Source organism: Pelodiscus sinensis, chromosome 4 (genome assembly GCF_052426305.1).
Source record: "Pelodiscus sinensis isolate ZL-2025 chromosome 4, ASM5242630v1, whole genome shotgun sequence".
In the NCBI taxonomy this organism is placed as follows: Eukaryota; Metazoa; Chordata; order Testudines; family Trionychidae; genus Pelodiscus; species Pelodiscus sinensis.
Window position 1 is genome coordinate 66,347,820 of NC_143055.1, and position 26,928 is coordinate 66,374,747.

At 41.7% G+C, this 26,928-nt stretch overlaps 1 protein-coding gene across 3 annotated transcripts in view; it reads left to right on the top strand.

Moving 5' to 3' along the window:
• The window catches only part of GPM6A (glycoprotein M6A), a 347,633-nt gene that overhangs the window by 252,678 nt on the left and 68,027 nt on the right, over positions 1 to 26,928 (top strand). The window lies entirely within an intron of this gene.

Genomic DNA, 26,928 nt, shown 5'->3' on the forward strand with positions numbered 1-26,928 from the left:
AATAACACTGCTTTGTAGACGTAGCTTTCCAGAATAAAGCAGGTCCTCATTCTTAAAGGGATTTATTCTGCCTCCAAAGGTAGTAAAAAGTGTACATACCCATATAATAATCAAAACCATTGTATTGTAATTGCAGGTTATGATCCATTGATGGAGGACATATTATGTTATGTATTATGGTATAAAATCTTCCACTGTTTCTCTTATATTCCACTAGTAAAATGTATCCAAGCATCTCCAGGATATGTCCTTTAGCTTCTCTCTTTAATCCCTAAACTAACTACTCAAAAAGGTGAAAACCACTTCCCTTCAGGATTTTAAAGATGTCTACAAGGTTTCATCTCTTTTCCACATCTGCATTTTAATTTCACCCATACATTGCTTCATTAATATTTAAAGTTGTCTTGCTATTTTCATGCTCTTTGTATTGCATTTGTTCCATTGATCGTCTTGTTTGACCTCTTATTCTTGCTAGTTAGGCTCAGGAAGTCTTTATATTTTAATGTGTGGTGGGGTTTTTTCATTCATCTTATCTGCATAGCATGGAGGAATAGAAAAGTTATCTTTCCAGATACTATTGAGAGCATTTGTACATGTTGTTACATTTAAAAATATACTCTTTCCCAGAATATTTTGGAGTAAAATTATAATGTATTCTATATCAAAGCCCAGTGCATCTCAGGCTCTTTGTGAACACGAGAGCCACTACATGCTTCACTGTTTTTTAGTAAGAAGTAAGGATTCACTCCTATAAGGTGCTGAGTGTGCTGAAGTTCTATTGAGTGAGGAACTAAACATCACTTGCCCATACTTTTCTACTCTAGTATTGAGTTTTACAGTTGGAAGGGTCACACTCTGTATTAGGGATATTAGATAGTGGTTAATTGAAAAATGCTAAAAACAGCACCAAATTTTAGCAGGTACATGATTATTCGATAATTCCCAGGGGTAAAGTTGGCTCCTTGCTCAGACCGGCTCCTACCTGTGGCCCCATGCAGCTGCCTCTGATAGGAGCTGCACTGGCAATTTATGGAGAAGCCTCTGTCCATGGTGCTCCACAGCAGCCTCACCACTTCTCCCTCCGTGCTGTTGCCACCTCTGATGGGCACTCCTGCCTACCCACTCTCTCTGCCTCTGAGGGAGATAGCAAAGTGAGGGCAAGAAGTTTGTGTGAGCAGATATGGGCTTGAAAGCTGGCTTCCTGTGCATACCGGCTCCCGCCTGCCCCTCACCCTGCATACTGCCGCCTCTCTATCAGAGGCAGTAGCATGGGGTGAGGAGGGCAGGTGGCTCCACGGAACCAGTGCTTCTGGGGAGCTGGCTTAAGTCAGCTCCCCACCAGCATTGGCTCCCACTATTCCCCCTCCATACCCTACTGAATCTAATGCAAAGGGAACAAGGGGGGAGATTGTGTGTAGTCGATAAGAGTAACCGACAAGCCTGGGCTTATCAGTTAATCATGTAGTTGACCACATGTTGACATCCCGTCTTTGTATTGAAGATATGATTATACAAATTAATATTTAATGTTTTAATAAATGGTTATAAATTGTTAGAGAATCCAACAAGTCAATAGATTGCTTATAGTGATCTAAAACACATAGTACCTATTCCTGTAAAATGTTTATAAAACTTATTAACTATTTATGAATTCTACATACATAAATGATGAATGTAGTCTTACTATCCAGTGTGAGAATTTGAATTAATTTATATTTTGCTAGAGTGGAGACCATGGGCCAAATGTTGCTATAAGTTGCAACTGTAGACTTCTTTGCCGTCATCCCCATATTTGTATTTTCTAATGACTTGGAAGTTGGCAAATGGAGAGGGCGGGTTAGGGGTTTCCAAAGGAAACAATATTAAATATCAATAGGAAAAATAGTAATAGGCCAGTGAAAGTGAGCATAATTATGTAATTATATAGAAATTATATGAACATTTGAAAGTAACCCTACAAAAAGTGGAAACTGACAAAATGCTAAGGATAAGTACAGAAGAATAGTAGAAACATTGCAGACAAAATCAAAAGTTAACTTTTATGCCCCCTGCTAATTTTAAGTGCAGGTCTCTTATTTAGTGGGAAAAGAGAAATAATAATATCAAGAAGGTGAGATGTTTAATACCGAATTGGCTTCAGTCTTCACTTAAAAGATTAATTGGAATTAGGTACTCAACACAATTAAAGTTAAGAAGAAATATGGAAAGCAAGTTGGAACAGAACAGGCTAAAGTATACTTACATAAGCTAGATATGTTCAAGGTAGAATGAATTTGATCAGAACCTTCCATCGTACGTAACAAACTCTGAAACACTCTCAGAACAATTAGAAATTATATTTGAGAGCTCCTGAAGGATGGGTGTGATCCTAGAGAACTGGAATAGGTATCTCGCCTTAAAAATGAGAGCAAAGAGGATCTGGGAATTTATAGAACTGTCAGCTTAACTTTGACACTGGGAAAGATATTTGTGCAAATTATTAAACCGTTTGTAAGCAGCTGGAGGATAATAGGGCTAAAAGTAATAACGCACATTGATTTGTGAAGAACAAATTATGCTGACCAACCTGATTCCCTTCTTTGTCAGTTTCCTCCTTTGGCCTGGGGGAGTGGAAGATCATAATTTTTAGTGAGGGTTTTGACACAGTCCCGTGTGACACTATCATAAAAAAGCTAATGTGGTCTAAATTAAATTACTGTAAATGGGGTGAACAGTTGGTTGAAATTTTTAGTGTGCTACTAGTTGATATTTTCATTAATTACTTAGATCAATGGTTTCCAACCTTTTTATACCCAAGATCACTTTTTAAGTTACAGACCAAGCCAAGATCTACTGCCCCGCCCCTTCCTTGAAGCCCCGCCCTCTCTATTCTCCTTTCCATCACTTGCTATGTCCAATCCTTATACTGCTGATTTTTTTTTTTTATATTCTTCTGTAGGAAGAGGTTTTTCCAACATTTGGCCTGTCTACACTGGACTAAATGTCAGGAAAAGAAACCCTTCTTTTGGAAGCCACCTTATTCCTTGTGGAAAGAGGAATATAGGGGTGACCAAAAGAGCCTGTTTGCTCTTCCACTAAAAAAGCAGAAGAACAAACGCAACCCTGGCTGCAGAAGAGTTTCTCTGGGATATTTCCAGAATCCTGAAAAAATCCTGCAGTCTAGCTGGACCCTTGCTGTGTTGAGACAGGATGTGTAGTCTCTGGGGAGGGAATGATGGATTTGGGTGTGGAAAGGAGTGAGAGGTGCAAGCTCTGGGAGGAGATCTGGATGCAGGAGGAGGTTGAGAAGGGGACACTGGCTCGGGGAGGGGGCTCCAGGCTCGGCAGTGTTGGGATACTAAGCAAGCCACAGGCTTGTGGATGTGAGGGTGCAGGAATTTGGGTTGGGGTATGTGAGGGGCTGAGGACATGAGGTTCCAGTGTTTGATAGGCTCAGATCTAGGGTCTGGGGAAGGGGGAGTGCAGGAGTGGTTGTGGCCAGATGGGGGCTTGGCCCCAATTGGGGGTTTGTTGGCCAGGCTTCATTTTTAAATAAAATACTATGTTAAACACAAAGTTTCTGCATTGTCTTTATTTATGAGTGGCTGGGAACCTGCTTTGAGTCAGGGGTCACTGACCCATAGAAAAGTCATTTGGGAGCAGGGGACTCAGTACTGGGGAGGGGTGCTAGTGGGTTCTGGAGCAGGGAACAGGGTGGCAGTGGGGGCAGGGGAGAGGGGGCAGGGTGCCAGGACAGGTTTCTGAAGCAGGGGACAGGGTGCTGGGGGGGAGGGGGGGGACAGGTTTCTGCAGAGGGGAGCAGGGGCACAGGTTTCTGTAGTAGGAGACAGGGTGCCAGAAGGAACTGGTTTCTGCAGCGGGGGCAGGTTGCCGGGGGACAAGTTTCTGCGGGGGGGGGGGGGCAGGGCAGGTTTCTGCAGCGAGGTCGGGGGGCCAAAGGAGAGGGAACAGGAGGGCGGGGGACAAGTTTGGGGCAGAGAAGAGGGAACAAGGTTGGGGGCAGGGAGTTCCCTACACCAGCCACGGAGGGAAGCCTCCGACCCACGCTCTGGACTGACCGCAGGGCAGCCGGGCTTCAGGGAAGAGAAGCGGCTGCCCAGCCAGCTGGCCATGGTGCTCAGCCAGGGTGCCACCAAGCTCCACGTGGGCAGGCGCAGAGGAGAAGCTGCCCAATCAGCTGGAGTGTGGTTCAGCCTCCTCTGGGCTGAACGCCACAGCCAGCAGGCCAGGCAGCTTCTCCTCTGCGCCAGCCCACGTGGAGTGTGGTGCACCCTGGCTGAGCACCATGGCCAGCTGGCCGGGCAGCTGCTTCTCTTCCCTCCAGCCCGGCTGCCCTGCGCTCAGCCCAGGGAGGCTGCGCCTAGCTCCAGCTGTGAAAGCCACAGTCAGCTGGCTGGGGTGTTTCAGCCCTCCCGACCTCTCAGCTCCCACCATTCCTCGCAGCTGCTCACCTGTGTTGTTGCTCGGTGAGTAGCTGCTCCTCAAATGAGGAAATCTAATGTAAATGTACTGCGCAGGTGCGCAATTCAGAGAGGGTTCAAGAGCTACTCTTAGAGCCCCTGAGATTTACTGGTAGCTCACAATCTACTGGTTGGTGACCACGGACTTAGATAATAGAATGGAGAGTATGTTTATAAAAATTGCAAAGTAGGAAGGGGGAACGCTTTAGAGGACAGAATTAGAATTCAAAATGACCTAGACAAAAATAGAATTGGTCAGAATTCAACAAGATGAAATCAATAGAGAAGTGCAAAGTACTTCACTTGGAAAGAAGAATCAAATGCATAACTACAAAATAGGGAATAAATGAGAAGGTGGCAGTATAGTGGATCACCTATGAATATAAGTGAATGCAAAATAGTAGTGAGAAGGACAAGAATGTCATATATAAGACAGGAAGGTAATTGTCCTGCTTTACTAAGCACTGGTGAGGCCTCAGCTGGAATACTGTATCCAGTTCAGGGTGTGTCACTTTAGGAGAGATGTAGAACAAATGGGAGAGAGTCAAGATGAGAGAAACAAAAATTATTTAGAAAATCTGACCTATGAGGAAAAGGTAGAAAAACTGAGCATCTTTAGTCATAAGAAAAGAATGCTATCAGGTTCCCCCCCTTTCAGTCATCTTAAAAGATGTTAATGGTTGTTATAAAGAGGATTTTGATCACTTGTTCTCCAAGTCCACTAAAGGTGGGACAAAAAGTAATAAATATCTGAAGCAAGGGAAATTTGTTAGATATTAGGGAAAGCTTTCTAACTAGGAGGGTAGTTAAAATGTGGTATAATCTAGGAGAGATTGTGGAATCCCATCACTGTTTTCAAGAACAGGCTGGACAAACATTTGTCAGTGATGCTCTGGATATACCAGGTCCTACCTCACTATAGGAGGCTGAACTTGATGACCTCTTGAGGTCCTTCTGGGCATGCCTACACTGGGGAGTTATTTTGAAATAACTCCCCTTATTTTGAAAAAAACAAGGTGAGCGTCCACACTACTAATCTATTACTTAGAAATAATGGGCTTGTTATTTCAAAATAATAAGTCCTGCTTGTGAAGAGGAATAAACTTATTTCAAAATAGTTATTTTGGGAGTTATTATTTTGAAATAACCTGGTTATATAGATATAGCCTCCCAGGCCTACATTTCTGTGCTTCTGTAATTTGTATGTATATTAAGTGTTGGATCAAGACCTCTCATTTAATTTGCTATAAACCTAATATACTGAAGAGCACATAAAAGCTAGGCACAACATTTTCTCTGCATTTTCACAATCATTAATGTCCCATAAATGACACTGTTCTGTTTAATGAGATTTGTGCTGCACAATTGATTGCAAATCTATATTTAAATATTTAATTTTTAATTCTCATATACTCTGAGACCGTAACATTAGTTTACAACAGACTTTAAATGGAGGTATAAAAAAAGAGAGGGAATACAAAAGGAGCCACCTTTGCACATCACTCCCATTTGCACTTCCTAATGAATCCCTTCACTACTAGAAATAATCTTGGACAAGGATAAATGAAGACAGCTTGGGCAGAACAATAAATTCTTGAATATAAAATAACAGTGCAGTATTTACCTCTTTTTGCTGCTGATTTGTCTTCATTATTGCTATGCTGCATTTGATTTTATAAAAAGGTAGGATTTGTATGTAGCCAATGATATCAACAAATTCTAACTATCATAAAAATGGTCAGAAGTATAATCCATACGGAGAAGAATCTATTTTGATAACAGCACCTCCACAGCTCCTATACTAATGTGTTACTGCACAGCAGCTTAACTGCACAGCAGCTCACACTCAATTTCAAGTTCAGACAAGTGCAATTTGTCACTAGAAATACATATCAAATATATAACACTCAGTATGGAACTGGCCTACATAAAACATTTTCCGTCAAATAATAGCAACCCCAGAGCAGCACAACTCAGAGCTGTACTCTTCTGTGCATATGGGGAAACAAAGGCTACGTTTACACAAGTTTTTTTGGCAGAAAATATGCTAATGAGGGACTCATTTGCATAAGTTGTGACATCATTAGCAGCTTTTCCGCTGTTTCTTTTTGAGCAAGGGGTTTTTGCATAAAACGAAGCCATGTAACCACTTCCATTTTGTGCAAAAGCCCCGTTTTGCACAAGATCCTTATGCCTGTCCCAGAAGGCATACAGATCTTCTGCAAAACAGGTGGTTGCGCCAAAAGGAAACCCCTACGCTCCTTCTTTTTGCGTAAAAACCCCTTGTGCAAAACGAAATGATGGAAAAGCTGCTAATGATGTCACAACCTATGCTAATGAGTCTCATTAGCATATTTTCTGCTTTAAAAAAAAACCCTCGTAGTGTAGATGTAGCCAAAAGTATTGCTGTTCTGGTGGACTTAGGTTTGCTCACACCTTACTTTGCTTACGCTATGTCTAGGAGGAAGCATATAGAAGTAGGGTCCTTGGTGATGCCTTTAATGTATTTTGGAAGGTGAGAATCATAATGCATTCATGAACATTGCTCCTATCACCACAGTCAACTTGATGGGAGTATAAGGTCAAACATTTTATCACACAGATAAAGCTTGCATTCTTCTCTCAGTGTGAGGTAACTTGCCACCTTGTTTTGGTTGCTTTCTGGTCTAAACTAAAATAGCCCATAAAGATTTTGGACTGCTCTGCAATGAGAAAATGCTCTATAGATATGAATTATGAAATGTACAATATTAATAATGCAGGATACAGCGATAAGTGACATCTTAGAGCAAACAGAAGTTGCTGTGAGAGCAGAGCAGCTGTGGGCTCACCAATACAGAGGCTAACGTTTGAGGTTTTCTCTCTTCCTCATGGCTGTGGAAGTTGAGCTCCATGCTCCTGCAATATCTGCATATTAGTGAGCAAATAGAATTTTGCACCTCCATATCCTCTTCCTCCATGATGCTGACTTATATGTGGTACAGGCTAAACCTCTAAAACCTGGAAATCTCTGGTCCAGAAATAGCGTGGTCTGGCAGGGCCATGGATATTGCTGGACCAGAGAGCCTTGGTTGGCCAGGTTCAGGAGCTAGGCTGGCTGTGGGGAGTGCAGCCCGGCGGCAGTATGGCCAGTGCAGAAGGGACTACAGCCCCAGCTGGGGCTGGCAGTTAGGAGCAAAGGCCTGGCTGGGAGCACATCACCATCTTGGCTGGAGGCAGTGGGGCTGGTGCCTAGGAGCACAGCCCCAGCCATGGCCAGAGGCAGCGGGGCCGGCAGCTGGGAGAGTAGCCCAAAACTGGCACTCCCAGAATGGTGGGGGAAACGCAACCCCAGCTCTGGCAGGGCTGGGGGCAGCAGGGCTTTGCCAGACTAGGGGAGGTCAACTCCATGGTTTGGGGCAGCTCAGGTGCTGAGGGTGCTGGACCAGGGAGGTCTCCCCTGTGGCTGGCTTATACTGACTGAACTGAACATGCATCAAGAGAGGTCAAGCAAAGCAGGACAAGGGAGGTCAGCAAATGAGACAAGCTCTCTTGAACTGATTGGAAATACGAATACAGCCAAGCCCCTTCAATATTACATAGATCAGTATTTTTCTTACACCTGCCAAGACTTGCACTCATGTCATTTAATTCTATCTTTATGGGTAAGTGTTCATACCACATACTGTATATTTTGCCAGAAGAATATCTATTCCACCTTTGCAGACACTGTCAAGAGTGATTCCCCATACAGAGCTAATTTAAGCAAAACCACTTTTGCACATCTCATGCTGACTCTTGACTGTTTCTATGGAGGTGCCAATGTGGGCCTCCCTTCTGCAAGGTGATTTATCTCATTGCCTTAGAGAAAATCTAAAGAATGTGAATTAAATGGTTACAAAAACAGCTGTTCGCTGTCTTTTTCTGCTGGCACGTTTGTGTGCCAGAAGGGAGAATTTGCACCTTCCACATCAGAGATGTTGTTAGAGTTTTGTAAATAAGTTGCTTTTTAGGTTTGTATGGTTACAGGTTGAACCGCCCGAATCTGGGATACTGGTCTGGGAACGTCTATGGTCTCGCAGTGCCACAGATGTTGCTGGACCACAGAGCCCCGGAGGTGGTAGCAGGAGCCAACTGATGGAACGTAGGCCTGGGGAGCCCTGGCTGGGCCAGCAGCAACTGGACCAAGCGGTGGCTGGAGGGGCTCCCTCCCACAGCAAAGGAACCCATGGTGTCAGCTGGGCCAGGCTGCCAGGGAATCCTGGCTCCAGCTTAGGAGTCCTAGCTGCAGCAGGGTTTCCATTAACAGGCGGCCTGCCCCCCCCCCCCCCCCCCTTACCCCCACCCCAGAAGCAGGGACAGTGGCGACTGGGCAACCCTGGCTTGGAAACCAGAGTACTCCGATGGCAGTGGGGCTGGATTGGGCAGTCCTGGCTGCAGAACCCATGGTTGAAGCAGGGCTGGGCAGAGGTGGGCAGCTTGGACTAGGGAACCCTAGGGAGTTCTTCGAGGCAGGGGGGGCTGACCCGAGCAGCAGCATGGTGTGGCAGGGCGATCCCATCTGTGGAACCCCCAGTGGCAGTGGGGCTGGCAGCAGCTGGGTTGTTCTAGCCTGGGAACACTGTGTGGAAGGTTGGTCAGCAGTGGCCAGGCTGTCCTGTCCGGGAAATCCAGGAGACCTTGGGGCAGTGTGTGGGCAGCAGGATGGGGGACCTGTGCCAAGCCAGCATTAGCAGGGCTAACAACAGGGCTGGGAGCGGAGAGCCTGGGAGCAGAGCAGCCAATAGGGGAGCACTGATCTCCCCTGGTCTGGGACAGCTCCGGTCCCAAGGGTGCTGGACTAGAGCGGTCCAACCTATATCAATGTTCTAGCTTCAGAAAATGTGACATATGGAGAATTGACTAGATGTTATATGGCAGATAGCAGGCATCCCCTATCTGCAGTACAGTGCACATATGGAGTGGCCGTTTTCCTGACAATGATGCGTATACAGATGTTTCTTCAGGTTCTACATGCATCTCTTATGTTAACCATTGACATCTTCCAAATGCAAGGCTGCGTCTAGATTGCATCTCTTTTTCGTAAAAGGGATGCAAATTAGACTTATCGCAATTGTTAATGAAGCGGGGATTTAAATCTCCCCCGCTTCATTAGCATAAAAATGGCTGCCACTTTTTTTCGGCATGGAGCTTTGTCGGAAAAAAGTGGCAGTCTAGATGCGGATCTTTCGGAAAATAAAGCCTTTTCCAAAAGATCCCTTATCCCTCTTAAAATAAGGGATAAGGGATCTTTGGGAAAAGGCTTTATTTTCCCAAAGATCCGCGTCTAGACTGCCGCTTTTTTCCGGCAAAGCTTCGTGCCGAAAAAAAGCGGCAGCCATTTTTAGGCTAATGAAGCGGGGGAGATTTAAATCCCCACTTCATTAGCAATTGCGATACGTCTAATTTACATCCCTTTTACGAAAAAGAGATGCAATCTAGACGTAGCCCAAGTGTCTTATATAGATTATCAGAGAAGGGAACAAGATGAATGTGCTTTTTCCTGAAATTATGATGGTTGGCCTTGGCAGTCATGGGATGGGTCAGTGCATATATATATAACAATCTACTTGTAGAAAAATGGAAGATCATCCTTTTGGTGTATGGGTAGATTGGTTACTATAGCTTTGGCAGAAAGGTTAACTGGATTGTATGGAGTCAAGCCTTTAAGTTTAACTGAAGGTTGCTCTTGGTAGGTTTTTTTTTAACTTCACTGGGGCCTTGTCTATACATCAGAAGCTATTTTTGCATTGCTACATGGGCATAGCTATGCCAACGTAATCCAAAAGGATATATGAATCCTGATTCCATAGAGGAGGTTTTTCCATTTTTTAGGAACACTGCCTTTCTGAATGATATTAGCTCTGTGTGATGCATTCTTCTGTCAGCATTGCTGCATTGACACTGTTGGCTAGGTTAGCGTAGCTATGTTGGTCAGAGGTGTTATTTTTTTCCTGCCATTTTATGTCATAGTTGTATTGACCTAATTAAGTGTACTCTAAGCCTTAGATCAGTTTGTCCTGATATACATTTCTAACAAGAATTTGAAATGGTTTGTACATCAAATCACAGTGAAAGAAATCATAGCTCTCTGTGCCAGGTGGTTTTGCTAAATATAGTTGTTTAGCAAATTGCTCATTGAATTGCTCACTGTTTGAATTGTTCACTGTTTTTCTCCTGCAAGTTTGCTGGAACAATAATTTTCCTTTTAGAAAAAGAAACATATTCCACATCATCTCTGCTGAGCATCAAATTACAGATTAATTAGAAGCCAGTCAAGCAATCTATTTTGGAATTAATTACCTAGAATATAACAGAACTAACACTTTAATGTCAGGTAAGGCAAGTGCTAATATAATTCATTTGAGGTAACATTATTTCAGGCGTGGAAAGTGCCGGAATGGATTTTTGTGATCTTGTTGAATTGTGTTAAAGTTTCTTATAGTCAATGCATTATTTTTCAGACCACAATACATTTAATGACTACTATGCACTTAGCATCATAAGAGAGTTTTGGATGAAAATATAGGGTAATTAATCGAGCAAGTTAATCACTGTGGAATTTAATTGGGCTTTAAATCAGTATTAAATTCAAATTCTGCTACCACCTTTAGTGTCAAGATTTGAATTTTACTTACCAATCCTGCAAAAGAAGTGAGAGAATTATTCATCATTGAGAGGAGGATATGTTTGAATACACTTGTAGCCAGAAGCACTAAGAACCCCCGCCCCCGCAAAAAAAGGGAGAGTGAAGTTTGTTCCATAGCCTTAACTGAAAGTGACTTGATTTTTAGCTCACATGGTGGAGGCACATGGCTTTAGCTCATGAAGTCCCAGGTTCAGTCCCACCTGTCGATAACCCTGGGTCTGTCAGCTTCATGCGCTGTATAAATATGTGATATTAAATCACAATTAAAAAAATACTAGCCTGCTCTCCTCAGCAGATATGCCATTGTTTTAAATAAATGGCTTGAGATAGTACAGTTTTAATAAATATGGCAACACAAATTGGATGTTTTCAAATTGGTCTGCAAAGCACTTGTGGGTGATCTGTGCAGAGCTGACTGGTCCCAGGGTTCTGGCTCTTCTACTTTGCAGCTGCTAAATTGCATTTGAATAAACAGTCAAACTATATTACACTTTTTTCCTAATATTTTTTTCATGTAATTATTTGTTTTTACCACAAAAATGTTCTGCAAATGTAATTCTAGTACTTTTTCAAGGGGACTTGACAATTTCCCCCCCAAAAGATGCACGTTTCTTCAAAGTTCCAGGTGTAATTCAGAATCTCTTGTGCTAACCACTGTAGCCTCTCCCAACTCCTAGTGTTTTGCACAGGATAATAATAAATGCAATTATAATAAGGCTGAGAGTGGATGTGGTCCACAAGACAATCCTTGTATTGAGAAGTGGTCCATGCTATGAAAAAAATTGAGAACCTCCTCACCTAACTCTATATGCCAATACCTTGTCATTAATAGAAAAATGGCCCAGTTTAACTAAATTGATTTAAGAATGTATTCAATTTAAACTCCTGCAAACCCCTACTAATCTAAGCTAATTCAAAATGAGCAAGGCTTAATATGTCTATATTTGGAGATTGGATTAGTTTAGCTAAATGGATTTTTAAACTGATTTTGTTAAATCCTTTTACTTTTCTAGTTTGGAGAAGGCCTGAAATAACAGGGAAGTGATTTTGATTGCCCTCAACTTACTACCAATAACTTTGATGTAGTTACACTGACGTGAAACCAGTAGTAAGTGAGATTAGAATTAGTGTAGGGATTTTGCAAATAGAAAGCCCCATTGTAACAATAAGTTGAAAATGAACTACTGGAAGAATTACAGAATTTACCAAAGGGGACAATCCTTCAATGGAAGGGGATGAACCAGAGCTGTTTCAAAAGGTCTCTTTTAATTTTTTTTATGGTCCTATTTAAAAAAATGAGGGAAAGATGCCAATTAATTGCAAACTTTTACTGCATATGTTTAGGAAGCATAGTCTAAAAAGAAGATGGATTTGTGATAGAAGTAAATACCTTTTACTTTATACATTTCATTCCTTTTTTAGGTAGCTGTAGACAATTTTCCAAATATATGCTAGAGTTCAAAAATTCTTAAAAGAAATATTTCTTCCATACTGGCATTGCTGCTTCAAATTTCAGACACTAATAAAACCTGTGAGTTTTTGTGTCACCAATTACCAAACAATGATTTCCTGCATACATACTTTGGTTATGCAGCTCTGTCCTGAAGTACTCAAGGAGGATTGGACACTGTTTGTTTTATTTTCCTGACCTTTTTTCCTTTCAATATCATATTTTATGGCAATGTTTTTATTATTTCTCCATTTTAAATTGGATTCACTTAACATTACAGCATTTTACATATAAACATACCTCAGTATAGAGTCTTCTCTTGCTGATTTTGTCGTCCTACAATACATTATAAATCAACCTAAAACAAATTAGGACCTGATTCTGATCCCATTTGTAGATGTATTGGGGTAGATCAGGAGGGTTTCCATCGAAAAGTGTTGCTAATCTGGTATAGATTCAGTGTCAAGGGGATCAGAAGCAGCTCTATATCTTTGAATTCATTTATCTTTTCCATTTAGATTCTCTTATCTTGTGATGTGGTGATCAAGTTCTGGGAGATACTGAAAGCTAACAAAAGTCACAATCCCCATTAATTTTCAGCATTTAGCTTACCAGGGAACACAGTGAATACCTGACAGAATAAAATCCCAGAACCTCTCTGTTTTAACTGATTTGATTTTGATCTGATTTAATTTAATTAACAGAATAAAACTACCTCTTGGCCATTAGGATAAAGAAATCACATCTCTGAGCAGATTAATCCATATCAAATGGAAATTTGGCAAACCATTGCCTAGTCCAGCTGCATTGGTCTTTTTTCATTTCTAAGGCGTATGTTAAATAGAAATAGCTACAATTGGCTGTCATCTTATAGACCTAGAGTAAAACAAAGATGTTTGGTTTCACATGCTCATTTATTTGGCACTGGACAGGCCTTTGGAATGTAAACAAAATTATTTTCAGTTATGCTACTTAGTCCTCAGTCTCCAATTTTTTTTACAAATTTTTGGAAGGATCCAAGACATTAACTTCTGAAATTTGGCTTCTTTTTGTGCTCAGGCAGTGTGATATATAGTATATACCAAGAATTATAAATACTAACAGACATATTTTATTTGTTACAAATACTGTGCATTGAACAGTTTCCTAGGTCCTGTGATCTATTCATTTTATGTTTAAAACATGGCAGAATACGGTAATGAATAGGCAAACTTTTGGCTTTGAATCCTGTGTGATTGTTTAGTGTCCAGCACCATCTGGTTTAAATTGAGATTTTTTCACAATTTCACAGAAGGAGGGGAAAAAAATCTTACTCCTGCTGCCAGTGCTTTTATCAGATAGCTAGAAACCAGAATATAATCAGTTGTGATGGTCTGCGAAAAAACAAGCATTGTGTTGGTTTTACTAAAGTTGGCAACTTTATGCATAATCATACTTCCCTGGAGAGAGAGAGAAATGTAGCCGTGTTAGTCTGGGGTAGCTGAAGCAAAATGCAGGACAATGTAGCACTTTAAAGACTAACAAGATGGTTTATTAGATGATGAGCTTTCGTGGGCCAGACCCACTTCCTCAGATCAAATAGTGGAAGAAAATAGTCACAACCATATATACCAAAGGATACAATTAAAAAAAATGAACACATATGAAAAGGACAAATCACATTTCAGAACAGAATAATTTGACACTCTCCAACAAGGAATGAACAAACACTCAAACTATCTTACCCATTACCAAGATAGCTTCCCCAGTTATCACCTCTAATACCATTAACTCACAAACATCCCACTCTCCCCACCTCTAATATCATCAATTCACAGACACTTACCTTCCTTCCTTCCCCCCCCATCCCCCTCCTGTTCTGAAATGTGATTTGTCCTTTTCATATGTGTTCATTTTTTTTAATTGTATCCTTTGGTATATATGGTTGTGACTATTTTCTTCCACTATTTGATCTGAGGAAGTGGGTCTGGCCCACGAAAGCTCATCATCTAATAAACCATCTTGTTAGTCTTTAAAGTGCTACATTGTCCTGTATTTTGCTTCCCTGGAGAGAGAGAGAATTCCAGCTGTGTGGGCCTATTACTAAGCAAGCACTGCTGTCAATATATCAGTCAGATCATAGCCCATCATGAAACAAAGCTTCCCTGATCAATCAGACAGATATTTCCATCTTCAGAGAATTCTTCAGGTGGCAGGGGAGGGGTGTGTAAGAAGAGAGGTTTTAACTCCACCACAGCCATCTACAGCTGACATTATGACCAGCCAGTGTTTTAGTAAAAGTAGTTGAGAGTGCTCCAGCTTTTTGGTGGGGAGGCAGGAGGGTTGAAGCAGTCACTAGCAAGTCCAGGAATCTGAAGAAGTGGGCTGCACCCACGAAAACTCATACCATCTACATGTTTCGTTAGTCTATAAAGTGCTACCAGACAAGTTTTTGTGTTTTAAGTTTATCCTGTACAGACTAACTCTGCTCCCCCCTGAAGCTAGGTTACATAGTCACCTATGATTCTTCCTCCTCCTTCTGAGCCCTATGCCAAGTGCAGGTATTTACTGAATTTGCAGTTGTTTGATGTAAAGGCAGCACTTGAAAGACTTCAGAAGTTTTCTTAAGTGTTTTTTTTTTCTTAACACCCTTGTTATAAAGGTCATCTTGCATTCAGACATACTCAGAAGATACATAGTTAAGAGTGGGACCAATGTTGTTTGATACCTAATGTGCAAAGGAGAGAAGTCATGCATAATTATTTTGATACCATTAGCTGGCTTTGCTAGGGGAACAAGAACTGACATTTGATGTTGCTAGGCAGCAGCAATACAAGCATTTGTATGTTGCTCTCTCACAACTTCAGAATTAGGGGACTTTGGGTCTGAAGAGGAAAGAAAACTCTTCAAGGAGCGCACTCCTTTTTGCCTCCTTGTGGCTCTGTAAGCTGATTGGACACAAGGATATATCAGATGTCTGTTAGTGAGGGTGGGTACCATTCTGTCTGGCAAGAAAAGCCGCCCTCCTGTGTTCCTCATCACTTGGCATTGGAGTTGGACCAGGTTTTGGGGTCTTGCTGAGCACTTTATGCTAGTTGCCTTTGGAATCGGTGAAGGAATTTTTTCTTAGTGCTCAATTGGTCATGACAGCGAGGGTATGTCTAGACTACAGGGTTTGTCGACAGAAGTTTTGTTGACAGATACTGTCGACAAAGCTTCTGTCAACAAAGAGCGTCTAGACTACAGCCAGTTTTGTCGACAAAGCAAGCTGCTTTGTTGACATAACAGTGTGGATCCAAAGGACAGTGTAGATGCAATAATGCCTTCTATCGACAGAACTCTGTCAATAAAAGGCGTTATTCCTCGTAGAATGAGGTTTACATACGTCGACAAAACTGCTGAGTTTTGTCGATGTTATGTCGACATAACTCAAAGGCAGTGTGGATGTAGGTATAGTTTTGTCGACAAAAGTGGACAAAACCCTGTAGTCTAGACACACCCCTAGAGTACAGGGACCCAGTGGATATGGTAGATTGTAAAATGTATATTGATGCACTATTGCAGATACCAGAGATACTCAGTCATCCTATATGGGGTTTGGCTCGCTGATGAATCAGAATTGGAAGAAAATTAGGCAGTCATCCCCTGAAGAAGATTGGGAGCCCCAATGTCATTTCCCCTTGTTCTGTACAGAGAGGAGTCAACCTCCTTCTTCCTTACTCTTTAAACCTGTACTGGGGGAGGGAAATGGGGTACCAGTGGTGATGCTAGGATCAGGGTAATGGGGTGGAGGATGGTGTGGTTGATGGCAGCCCATCCCCATCTGGCATACATTACAAAGGGTGATCTTCAGTGAACCTGTTATTGCCTGATCGTTCCCAGATGAATTACTTAATAAAGTTGTGGCCGAATGAAACCTGGTGTCTTGCCTGCTTTCTTGTGGTGTACAGGACAATTCCTGGAGTGCTTATTTCACTGGCTTCCGTGCACCACCATTGCCTGTTGCATGCAATGTTACTCATCCTTGGTTGGATGAGTAAGTTTGTTAAACAGAGGCAGGTCAGGAAATGATGTAATTGCCATCTGGCTCGTTAGTAGCCATGTAGGAATTATTTATGGTAAACTTTTTTCTTTTTTATGACTCCTCAAGAGATGAGACTCATTGCTTGAGTGCATCTTGAGTCGAATTCTAGTTTGGTACACCATGGAGACGGGGACCAGTCACAAAAATATGATCTAGGTTTAGATTACAACTCTGTCTCAACCATCCCTAGAGCAGTTGGGGCATATGTTCTCAAATGGAATTTGGTTAGAACACATCTGTCTTCGTAGGACACCCGAAGTTTGAAATTTCTTTTCAATCCAGTAGTAGTTCTTGTCCAAGGAGCTGGATAGCACAGTGGTTTTCATAACTCCAACCCCATCCAAATCCAGACATTTTAAAAATAGCATATCTTGGTATTTTGTAAATTGACTTCAAGAAATCAAGGTGGAACAGTTACAGTGCAATAAATCAGTTTGAACTGTAATTCACACCTCCATAATCTATAGTTTGGCGCCGTGTAGACACTAATCATTTCCTTTGACAAGTGATTTCTTGATGACTTTCCAGAATTTTTCCTGTGCAAAATGTCACTTTTGATTCACCAGCTTTGGGCTGAGTTTTCCATTAGTTTTGTTTCATGTGCGCCACAACTTCCAGAGCTTCATTTTACAATTCAGATTCTCATGGTTAAAGTCACCAGAATAGCATGTTTTGTTACGTACTGTGAGTTCTGTATAAATTAATTTAATCCAACAGCTCTGTTCACCATGTAACCAACTTGTTAACATTTTTCTACAAAACTGGAAACCTCATTCTGAAAAAGCCAGCGGCAACAAGGAAGATTTTTCTTTATTTCTGACTTCATTGCAATGTCTTTCCTTCATTTCAGATTATCTGTTGTCCACATTGTGTCCTAATATCAGATGGAGAAGTAACTACAAATCTTTCAAAATGTCACAAAAATGTTCTGTCTGTTCCTTGACAGAATCTTCTATTTTTTTTTATTTTTTTTAGCATCATGCAAGTAGATTTCCGTGGTTATTTAAATAGTTGGATTATCTCAGAAGTTCCAGATGCCTTCAGAGATGTTTTCAGAAAGGGAACAAAATACAAATAAATACAAACAAATTCAATATTTTGTGTATTTTTCTTTTCCTCCTTTTTGTTCTGGACTTGATAGGCTTTCTGAATACTAAATATTACCATAATCACAATACTGCATATATGATTCTGCTGTTACACTCATTTGACAGAGTCTGTTGATTTCAGTACAATTCTCGTGGGGTTTAAGTAACAAGACAATCATGCTCTGAGCTGGTATTCTTTCTGTGTACTGTGCAGAAACTGGTCATTTCATATGTCACTTGCAGAACTTCAGCTGCAGTGCTGGCAAAGAGGTCACATAATACTAACACTTTGTAAACAAGGAGAATGATTGTGGTGGTGGTAGTATTTTTATACCCAATTTGTGTGTAAACTCCAGTTGTGTTTAAATAGTTGTTTGGAGATCCAAGTCATTTATCTCCATAATGTAAAGTAAAGAGAAAATTATATACACACTCAGTACCAAATCATGGTTGGTTGATGTATGAAGAGGTGCACTAGAAAACTTTGCAACCACTAAAAGCATCACAGACTGGATGAGCAAATTCTGGCTCCTCCACAACCTGTGCAGAAGCTGTTTTCAAACTTTCTACAGCAGGAGCTATGAAGGGTATTCCTAATGTAGGCAAGATATGTCCACACAGAGATGAGGCAATTGTTTGTGGGACCATTTCCGTTTTGGATGCACATTAACATAGCCTTAATGTGCCCCTGTTTTGGTAAATAAGAACATTTTTGGAAGTTGGAAATACTCATGCATAGTACTGCTCCATGGCCTGTCACCTCTGATGCATTTAGATGTAATAGTTTCTCTGTGCATTGATGATGAATGAAATGGCCAGTACTGCTTTTATGATTTGCAGCTCCTAGGCTGAGTGGGAAAAAAGTAATATTGGAGAAGTGGGACATTTCTTACAGCTTATGTCAAAAGTATGTAGTCCCAGCAGTTCTTTATTATAACCTTTAAATTGAAAAAAAAAAAAAAACCTAGATGAATAGGTGAAGTAAGTACAGACACTTTTTGCACAGAGCTGTGCCTGTTAAATAGTTTGGCGCTCTTCTACCAGGAAGTATGACAATCTCATGCCAGACTGGCATTTACTCCAGACAAGTAGGGTTGCCAAGTGTCCAGTTTTGAACTGGACAGTCCAGTGCTTGAGTTTTCTGTTTGGGATAACAAATTATGTCCAGTATTTTCTAAATACAGCCGGTCCCCGAATTGCGAACGGTCGTAAGTCGACCGTTCGCAGTTATGACCAAAGCTGTTGTAAATGGTGGACCCCGAGTTACGAATGCGATCCGCACTTACGAACAACGCGGTCACGTGTAACTCTATGGGGTCTGACTTATGAACGAACCGAGTTATGACCAATTGCTTGGTCCATAACCGGTTGGTAAGTTGGGAAGAGGCTGTAAGATGTAATGTAGATTGTGATGTAATGTCAAGTGTGTCTGGTATTTTTGTTGAAACCCTCTGGTACCCTTAAAGACCGGTGGTAAGGTTGCCAACACTCCCAGAATTATTATCAATCTCTTGGTGAATGTTGAAAGTAATATTGGAGATTTAATAGGATGTTTTAAGAAAATGACATTACGTTATATTGGAGAAAATAAAATCTCCCAGAATGGTGTCGGTCTGAGTTTATACCACCAGTTATGGTTGCCATCTATCATAAGATTTCACCCCTTCAGTTAAAAATGTGTGCTTTCAAAGTACTAATTATTATTAAGCTACAGGCAGTCTCCTTCATGTACTACCCAGGCAAACTAGGTTTATGCGATAAATTAATATTTAAAACCAGAAACCACATATGAGGTTTTTCCCGCTCCAAAGAACCAGAAACTCATCCCAATCAATATGTACTTCAGGATCTCACCCCAAGACAACACTGGTACTTAATCCTTTTATAAACTAAAAGTTTTGTAACATAATAAGAGTTATTAAATGGTTAAAATGAATCATATACCATACATTACAGTTGTTTTCAAAAGCTGTAGATAAGGATAAGAGCAGTGATGATAAATCGTGTAGTTTCTTTGGATCACCCAAAAGTCAGAGTTGTCAGTTGATTGTTCAAAGTTGCCTTTTGTTAGAAATCATAATTCAGAGATGTGGAATAGAGTTGCCAATTCTCCTGGGTTAGCCAGGAGTCTCCTGGAATTGGAACCAATCTGGGAGACTTTAAAAGGCCACGAAACATCCAGTTGGTTGTGCAGCAGTGCTCTGCTCTAGCTCCATGCAGCTTCCAGAAGCAACTGGCTTGTTCCCCTACCTCCTATGTGAAGGGCAAACAAGGAGCCTCTGCGTGCTACCCACACCCTAAGCACTGACTCCATGACTCCCATTGATAGGGAATCCCTATCAATGTATGGGGGATGTTGCTTTCAGGCAAAGGCAGCATTCAGAGCTGCCTGGCCACCCTTGAGCTTTGGCATTGGACATACCAATTGCTTCCAGGAGCTAACTGAGGTAAGTTCTGTCTTGCTAGAGCCTTCATCCCGTACACCTCCTGCACTCAACCTTCTGCTCCATCCTTGGCCCCACCCCTGCACTCAAACTCCCTCCCAGAGCCCACACTCCTCACCCTCTCCCACAGCCCAACCAGTGTTCCCTGCAAGTTGAGCACTTGCATGACCACTTGGGGAGATTCAAATGCTGCCCATCTGATTAGCAGAGTGCCCATAGCCGACAACATGTGTTTCTACTGGTGCTGCACATCCACACGTGCCTTGGTGCATATAACAACAATTATTCTGCACGTGAATGGAAAAAAATAGAGGGAACACTGACCCCAACCTTCTGCACCTGACTCAGCCCAGAGCCCTGATCTACACTCCAAACCCCTTGGTCCCAGCGCAGAGCCTGCACCCCCTCCCACTTCCCAATCTCCTAACCCAGCCTGGTGAAAGTGAGGGAGGGTGGGGGAGATGGTCTCAGAAAAGGGGTAGGGCAAGGGTGTTTGATTTTGTACAATTAGATAGGAGGCAATCCTCCATAGGAAAGAGGCAAGGGGATGATCACACAGTCTCCATTTATATCCTCAGTCTATGTGCATGGAAAGTAACTATCATAAACATGGAGTCAGGGATTGAATGTTTGTGACTCTCTGGGGAGCGTCTTGCCACCCCCATATATTTCATTATTATATCATTGTGAGCTTACATATAAAGCATACCTTGTAAAGTATCAGGGCAAAGGTAATGGTATGCTGAAAGTCTTTTCTCTACCTATTTATGTAAATCATCAATGCACATTAAATTATGTGAATATGTTGTATGGCGGTAACTGAAACATGCTGTAAGCCAGGGAATCAGACAGATGTTAGCTTCCCAGAAACAACATTAAGGGAAGTAACTAACACCCTGGTCAGATGTCAATGGCCATTTTCCAGCAAAGGAGCTACTGTGCTGTGACTCACCTGCATGAGGCCACAGCAGGGGAATTGCTGCACATAAACTGAGAGTATAAAAACCAAACAGAGGAGCCCATGTTTGATCTTTCTCTTGACCTACCATGCTGCAAACAAAAGCACACTTTGAAATCCCCCAGGCCTGGTCTACACTGAAGGGAAAGGTTGACTTCAGGTATGCAACTCCAGCTGCGTTAATTACATAGATGGAGTCGGTGTATCTTAAATCACTGTCCACATAGCAGGAGGTTAATGGGAGCAAATGCTCCCATCAGCTTCCTTTATTCCTCATGAGGATCAGGAGTACCAGCACTGATGGGAGGAGGGGAGTGTCCTATCAAATTGAATTATTGGGTCTTCACTAGACCCGCTAAATCAAATCCTGGAAGATCGACTGTGGCAGCGTTGATCTTTCGCGTAGTGTAGACATGGCCTAATAGAGGGAACTGGCTCAGATATCAAGGATGAATTCTGTGTACTATGGACTGCAATATCCAGTGGGGGTGAGAAACTGTTTGATCTAGTTGTTGCCGAGTCTGATAGGGTTTCGATTTTAGATTGCGTATTTATATTTTCTTTTCTTTTGTTAGCTACTCTTTTTGCATATCACTTAATATCACCTAAAATCTGTTTTTGTAGTCCATAAGCTTTTTACTGTTTATCTTTATCAATGAGTTTGTATGAAATATGTGGCAGATCTGCTAAGATTTTACAAAGCTGGTATACGCATACTTTCCATTGTTGAAGTGGTGAACCAATTAATAAATTAGTTTATTCCTGTGCTGGGAGAATACAGGTGGTGCCTGTATCTGTGATTCATGAGTGGCTCTGGGAGCTTTCATGCAATCTGGGTGTGGGGTCTACACATACGATTGTGCAGAGTAATAGCAGTGCCTAGAGGGTTGCTCTTGGTTACTAGCAATGCATTGTGAGAGACAACCCAGGCTGGAGAGAGTTAAGGAAGCACAGTAGTCTCATGGTCCCAGGTTGTATCCTGGGGAGATCCTGCCACAATGTTGTCCATGCCTTGCTGAGTCAGTGGGCCTCCATTGTCCATGTGCTTTCTGATGCATGCTTGGGAAGGGCCAGTTGGAAAAGGTAGTTCTTAATAGTCCATGTGCCATGTCTGACTGGTGTTGGTGTAAATCTGTTCTGTGAGTGTTACTCAGGAACACAACATGTTTGGGATATAAACACACGGTAAAGATTCATTCAATTATCTCTCTCTCTTTCATGATAACATTGTGAAACAGATTACAACTTTTTCACTGATACCTTTGGAAATACTTTCCCAAAACTCTGCATCATCCAGAGAGGAGTTTGCATAGTAACTACATAGGTAACTAATACATGCTGTAGGTGGGTAAATTATATAGTAGGTAAAATATATTGTAATATTTTTAGCAAGTTTACAAGTATAGACAATTACACATTTTTAGATGGAAGGATGAGAATTATACTAGTAGGTTTAATTATGTGTATGTCTTATGTGCTATGTTGATGCCATAATTTGTTCTCATAGTATAACCACATTACTGCTTTTTTCTCTCTCTCTCTTTGTCTCTCTCTCTTTTTTTTTTTTAACACATCATCTGAACAAATCAATGAGAATTAGTCCTAATTTGTGGAGTCCATTTATGCATGAGTAGTTTAGTCACTTTGGATTGGGGTGTCTCTTAGCATTTTCTGTTTGCTCTTGCCAGTTTTTTACTTAAGAATGTCAAATTCTCCTCTTTGATGAATATTGTGATGTTTTGAGACTTATGAAATTAGTAAATTGGAAGTTTCGATGCTTGCTACATGTAACTATTTTTAATATACAATGAATTCATTGAAGTTGATTATCCAGTTGCCTTTATATAGTTAAGTGGTAGGTAACTCCAGAAATATGTGACTAGCAGGTGGTGGGTGTGTTTGTTGCAGTTGTTCAAATTATATTGGTATTTTGCCACATTAGCCAGAGATTCAATCCTCTTCCCAACTCTCATGTTCCCCTATATATCTCCACTGTTTATTTTAAACACTGATTTCCAAGTGTATTACTGGGATAGGTTTCTTCTAAATCAATACATGATTAGAAGTCTGTGGCCAGATATGTTAAATAGTTTATTTCTGTCCATGTCTTCTGTGAATCTGATTCTCTTCTTACACTGGTTTCACATCTGAGTAATTCTGCTAACTTCCATTATTATCTATTATGGGAATCTCCAGTTTCACTTTCCATGCAGATTCTGGAAGAAATAGGGTTGAATCTATGCCCCAGGGATGTTAACAGCAATATCCCCATTGACTTCATTGGGTACAGGACTCACTCACAGTCCCTGCACCAAAGAGCACATGATCTAATGGAGTTAATCTTGATTTACAATGGTGTCTCAGTTCAAAGTTGTCTTAAAGCTTGCAGACATGGTCAATGGAAGATTTTCCTCACATGTAGGGCAATCATTGAATGCTACAGAGGTGCCAACATCCCTCCAGAGTTCTGTGGGCAAGGAATATGTCTGGGGAAAAGGAAGCCCTGGATATGCCTCCAATCTCAAAGTGATACTTAGGTTCTGGAATGTTCCCTGAGGTCAGTTGGAAGTGGGCATAGTGTGTAGCAGTCTTCAGGTTGGTCCTGCTTGTCCTGATCAGCCCAGGGCTGTTAGTCAAGCATAAGGGGACTGCAACACCACTTATGTGCAATTTCTATCCCTTTCTGATCTTTGGCCAAGCACAGCTTGAGCTGAGTATCTGATCTCAAATTTTTTTTTAATTTGCTGTGTTTAGTGATAAGTTCTTACAGAATTAAAATGTACATAATTAAAACCTTCCAACCCTCAAGCCTATGATGTGCTTTCTTAAATAGGATGTTTGTTTATTATTTTGCAGTGCTCTTATTTTGGATGGTTAAACTAATCTGATCATTTCTTAGTCAGTGTCACTCCCGTTCTCATGGATTGGGAATACCTTAATAATGCATTGGTTAAGGTTTTGAAAGTTTGATATAAGCCATGACAATATTTCTAGAAAAAGGGCACTTTTAAGTAGTCTAGTCCTCTAAAATTCCCTTTTTCATTCATCTGTATAAAATTCATGAACAAAAGTTTTCATGAATTAAAAAAAAAAACAGGATAGGTTGGGTTTTTTTTTTTTTGTGTTGTTTTTTTCCAGGGAGGAGAGGTTAAATACCCCACTGCAGAGAATGATGAATAATGTCTTTCTAATGTAAATAATTCTGTAATCTTTCTGCAAATGAAGATAAATGAGATTAATAAAAGTGTGCAGTGGAATTGTGATAATACCTGAAAAGCAGGAAATGTAACGGGCTATTACTGAAAGAAAAAAGCCTACTTTTATTGCCCTGGTTGACTGAAGTGCAAAAATGGAAAAAGGAAATATAAAATTTATGATTTTTCCATTTCAGTTATCTAAGGTGGAAGATGAGTAAAGAAATCTGTATGGTGCAGAATGACATAGGTCTATTGAAGTCAATTGAAATATACCAATTTAAATCAGCTGAGGCCCTCAATTTTTAATATATTGTCTTTCTAATATTAAAAGTTCTATAATCTTCAGCTCCCTCCCCTTCTTCTCCAAGGGTGTGTTTACTCAAACTCGAAACTAAACTCGAAATAAGATACTCAATATATGCTATGCAAATTGCGTATCTTATTTTGAATCTATTTTGAAATTGGCACATCTACGCAGCACCAAATTTCAAAATAATGCGCTATTTCGAGCCATCCCTTAACCTTTGTGCATGGAGGTTTAGTGGGATGCCAAAATAGTGTGCTCGTTATTTCAAAAAATATTTTGAAATAATGGGCAACTTCTGTAGATACAGGGTAGCTATTTTGGGATACCTCCGGTATCCCGAAATAGTTATTCAGTGTAAATGTACCCCATATCCTAAAGTTTGGGCCTATATTGGTACCGTGCTTGGAGGACAAATTTTGTGGCCACTGGACAATTGTATTTCATCAACATTTTTACCCATTTAATCTTACCCCTAAAGGAAACTACCAGTCTTCCCTCTGCTACTTGGTCTTGTGTGTTCTCTCCTCGGAGCTAACAGGAGGTGTGTACAGCATTAGAACTTTGGGAAGGAGACTGGAGATGTTGCATGTAGACAGGCAGCCTGAGAGGTGAATTTAGATGGGCAGAGATCACATGTCTCTCTAACCTGGGAAGCAAGTGCCACCTTCTGCCTCTTGCTGTAGATGAAAGTATAGGGGAGCTGGGAAGGAGCAAGCATGGAGAGAGACATGCTACTGGAGAAGAAAAAAGACATGGGATCTGAGGAAACGTATCTTAGAAATGAGACTGAATATACTCAACCCTAAGGCTCTAAAGCAGTGGTCTCCAATCTTTTTTTTACCACAAGATCACTTTTTGCAATGTAAGATCCACCTCAAACCCAAATAACCTGGCCCCACTTCCTTCCCACCCTTTCTTTGAGTCCTGCCCCTGTTCCACCCCTTCTCTGATGCCTCACCCTGTTCACTCCATCTCCCTTCCTCCCCCATCCTAACTCACTTTCACCAGGCTGGGGTAATTCATTGTGGTTCAGGCTCTGGTCTTGGTCCAAGGAGTTTGCATTGTAGAAGGGGCTCTGGGCTTAGCCCAGGGTAGAGGATTGAGATCCAGGAGGAGTTTCAGGGTGTAAGCTCTGGGAAGGAGTTTGGGTGCCAGGGGACACATATCATCTGGGGCAGGAGGCTGGGTGTAGGAGTAGGTTCAGGGCTTGGACAGGGATTAGGGAGCAGGCTCTGGCTGGTCACCGTTTAACTGAGACTGCTTTCAGCTGGTGGAGCAGTGGGGTTATAAGGCAAGCTTACTCCTGCCCTGGCCCTGCACCACTCCTGAAAGCAGCTGGCATGTGCAGCAATGGCTCCATGGTGCCATGTGCTGCCCATCATCTACACCACTGTTACTGGTCACAGTTCCCCCTTACTGATCAATGGGAGCTGCAGGAGTGGTATCTGCAGACAAGGACAGCAAGCGGAGACCCTGCTCCGCCTTTCTCAGGGACTGCAGGGACATACCAGCCACTTCCAGGAGCAGCAATTACCATTGGGATAATTAGTCCAGCCATGACAGGTTAGGCATTTTAGAACTTACTACTCAAAGAATTATATTTAAGTGTCAGAGAAATGAAAATGATGAAATTCACAGACTAGTAAAAAATAAAATAACACCCTTTGCAAGCAGTAACAGAAGTAACAACAACCCCCCGGCTGTGTCTGCGCTGGCGCGATCTTGCGCCAAAGCAGTCGCTCTTGCGCAAAAACTTACTGCCTGTCTACGCCGGACGTATGTTCTTGTGCAAGTAAAATGACGTTCTACTGTATAAAATCAGGGCTTCTTGCGCAAGTACTATGATGCTCCCACTCAGGAATTAGCCCACTTGCACAACTGTTCTTGCGCAAGAGGCCAGTGTAGATGCTCTCTTCTGGAAGAGTTTTTGTGCAAGAACTCTTCCTCAAAAGAGTTCTTGCACAGTGTAGACGTAGCCCCCATGTATGCGATGGGTCTGGAGCTGAGAATGAAGGATAGTGTGTGTATGTGAGAATGACAGACACACACACAATGTGTGAGTAACTGAGATTTGCATTGCCGACCTCCCTTCATCCCCTTCTCTCTGTGTGGAGATAGGGTATAGTAGTGGGGAAGGAGGGACACCCTGACATCAGTGCTCTACCTCTTCTCCCTCCCTCAGCCTGCACAGCAAGCAGGAAGCTCCCCAGGATGGTAGCTCTACGGCAGAGGGCAGGAGTATCATGACAGTGGGTGGAGGGGCAACTGAAGTGCTAGCACTTGATAGCTCCCTG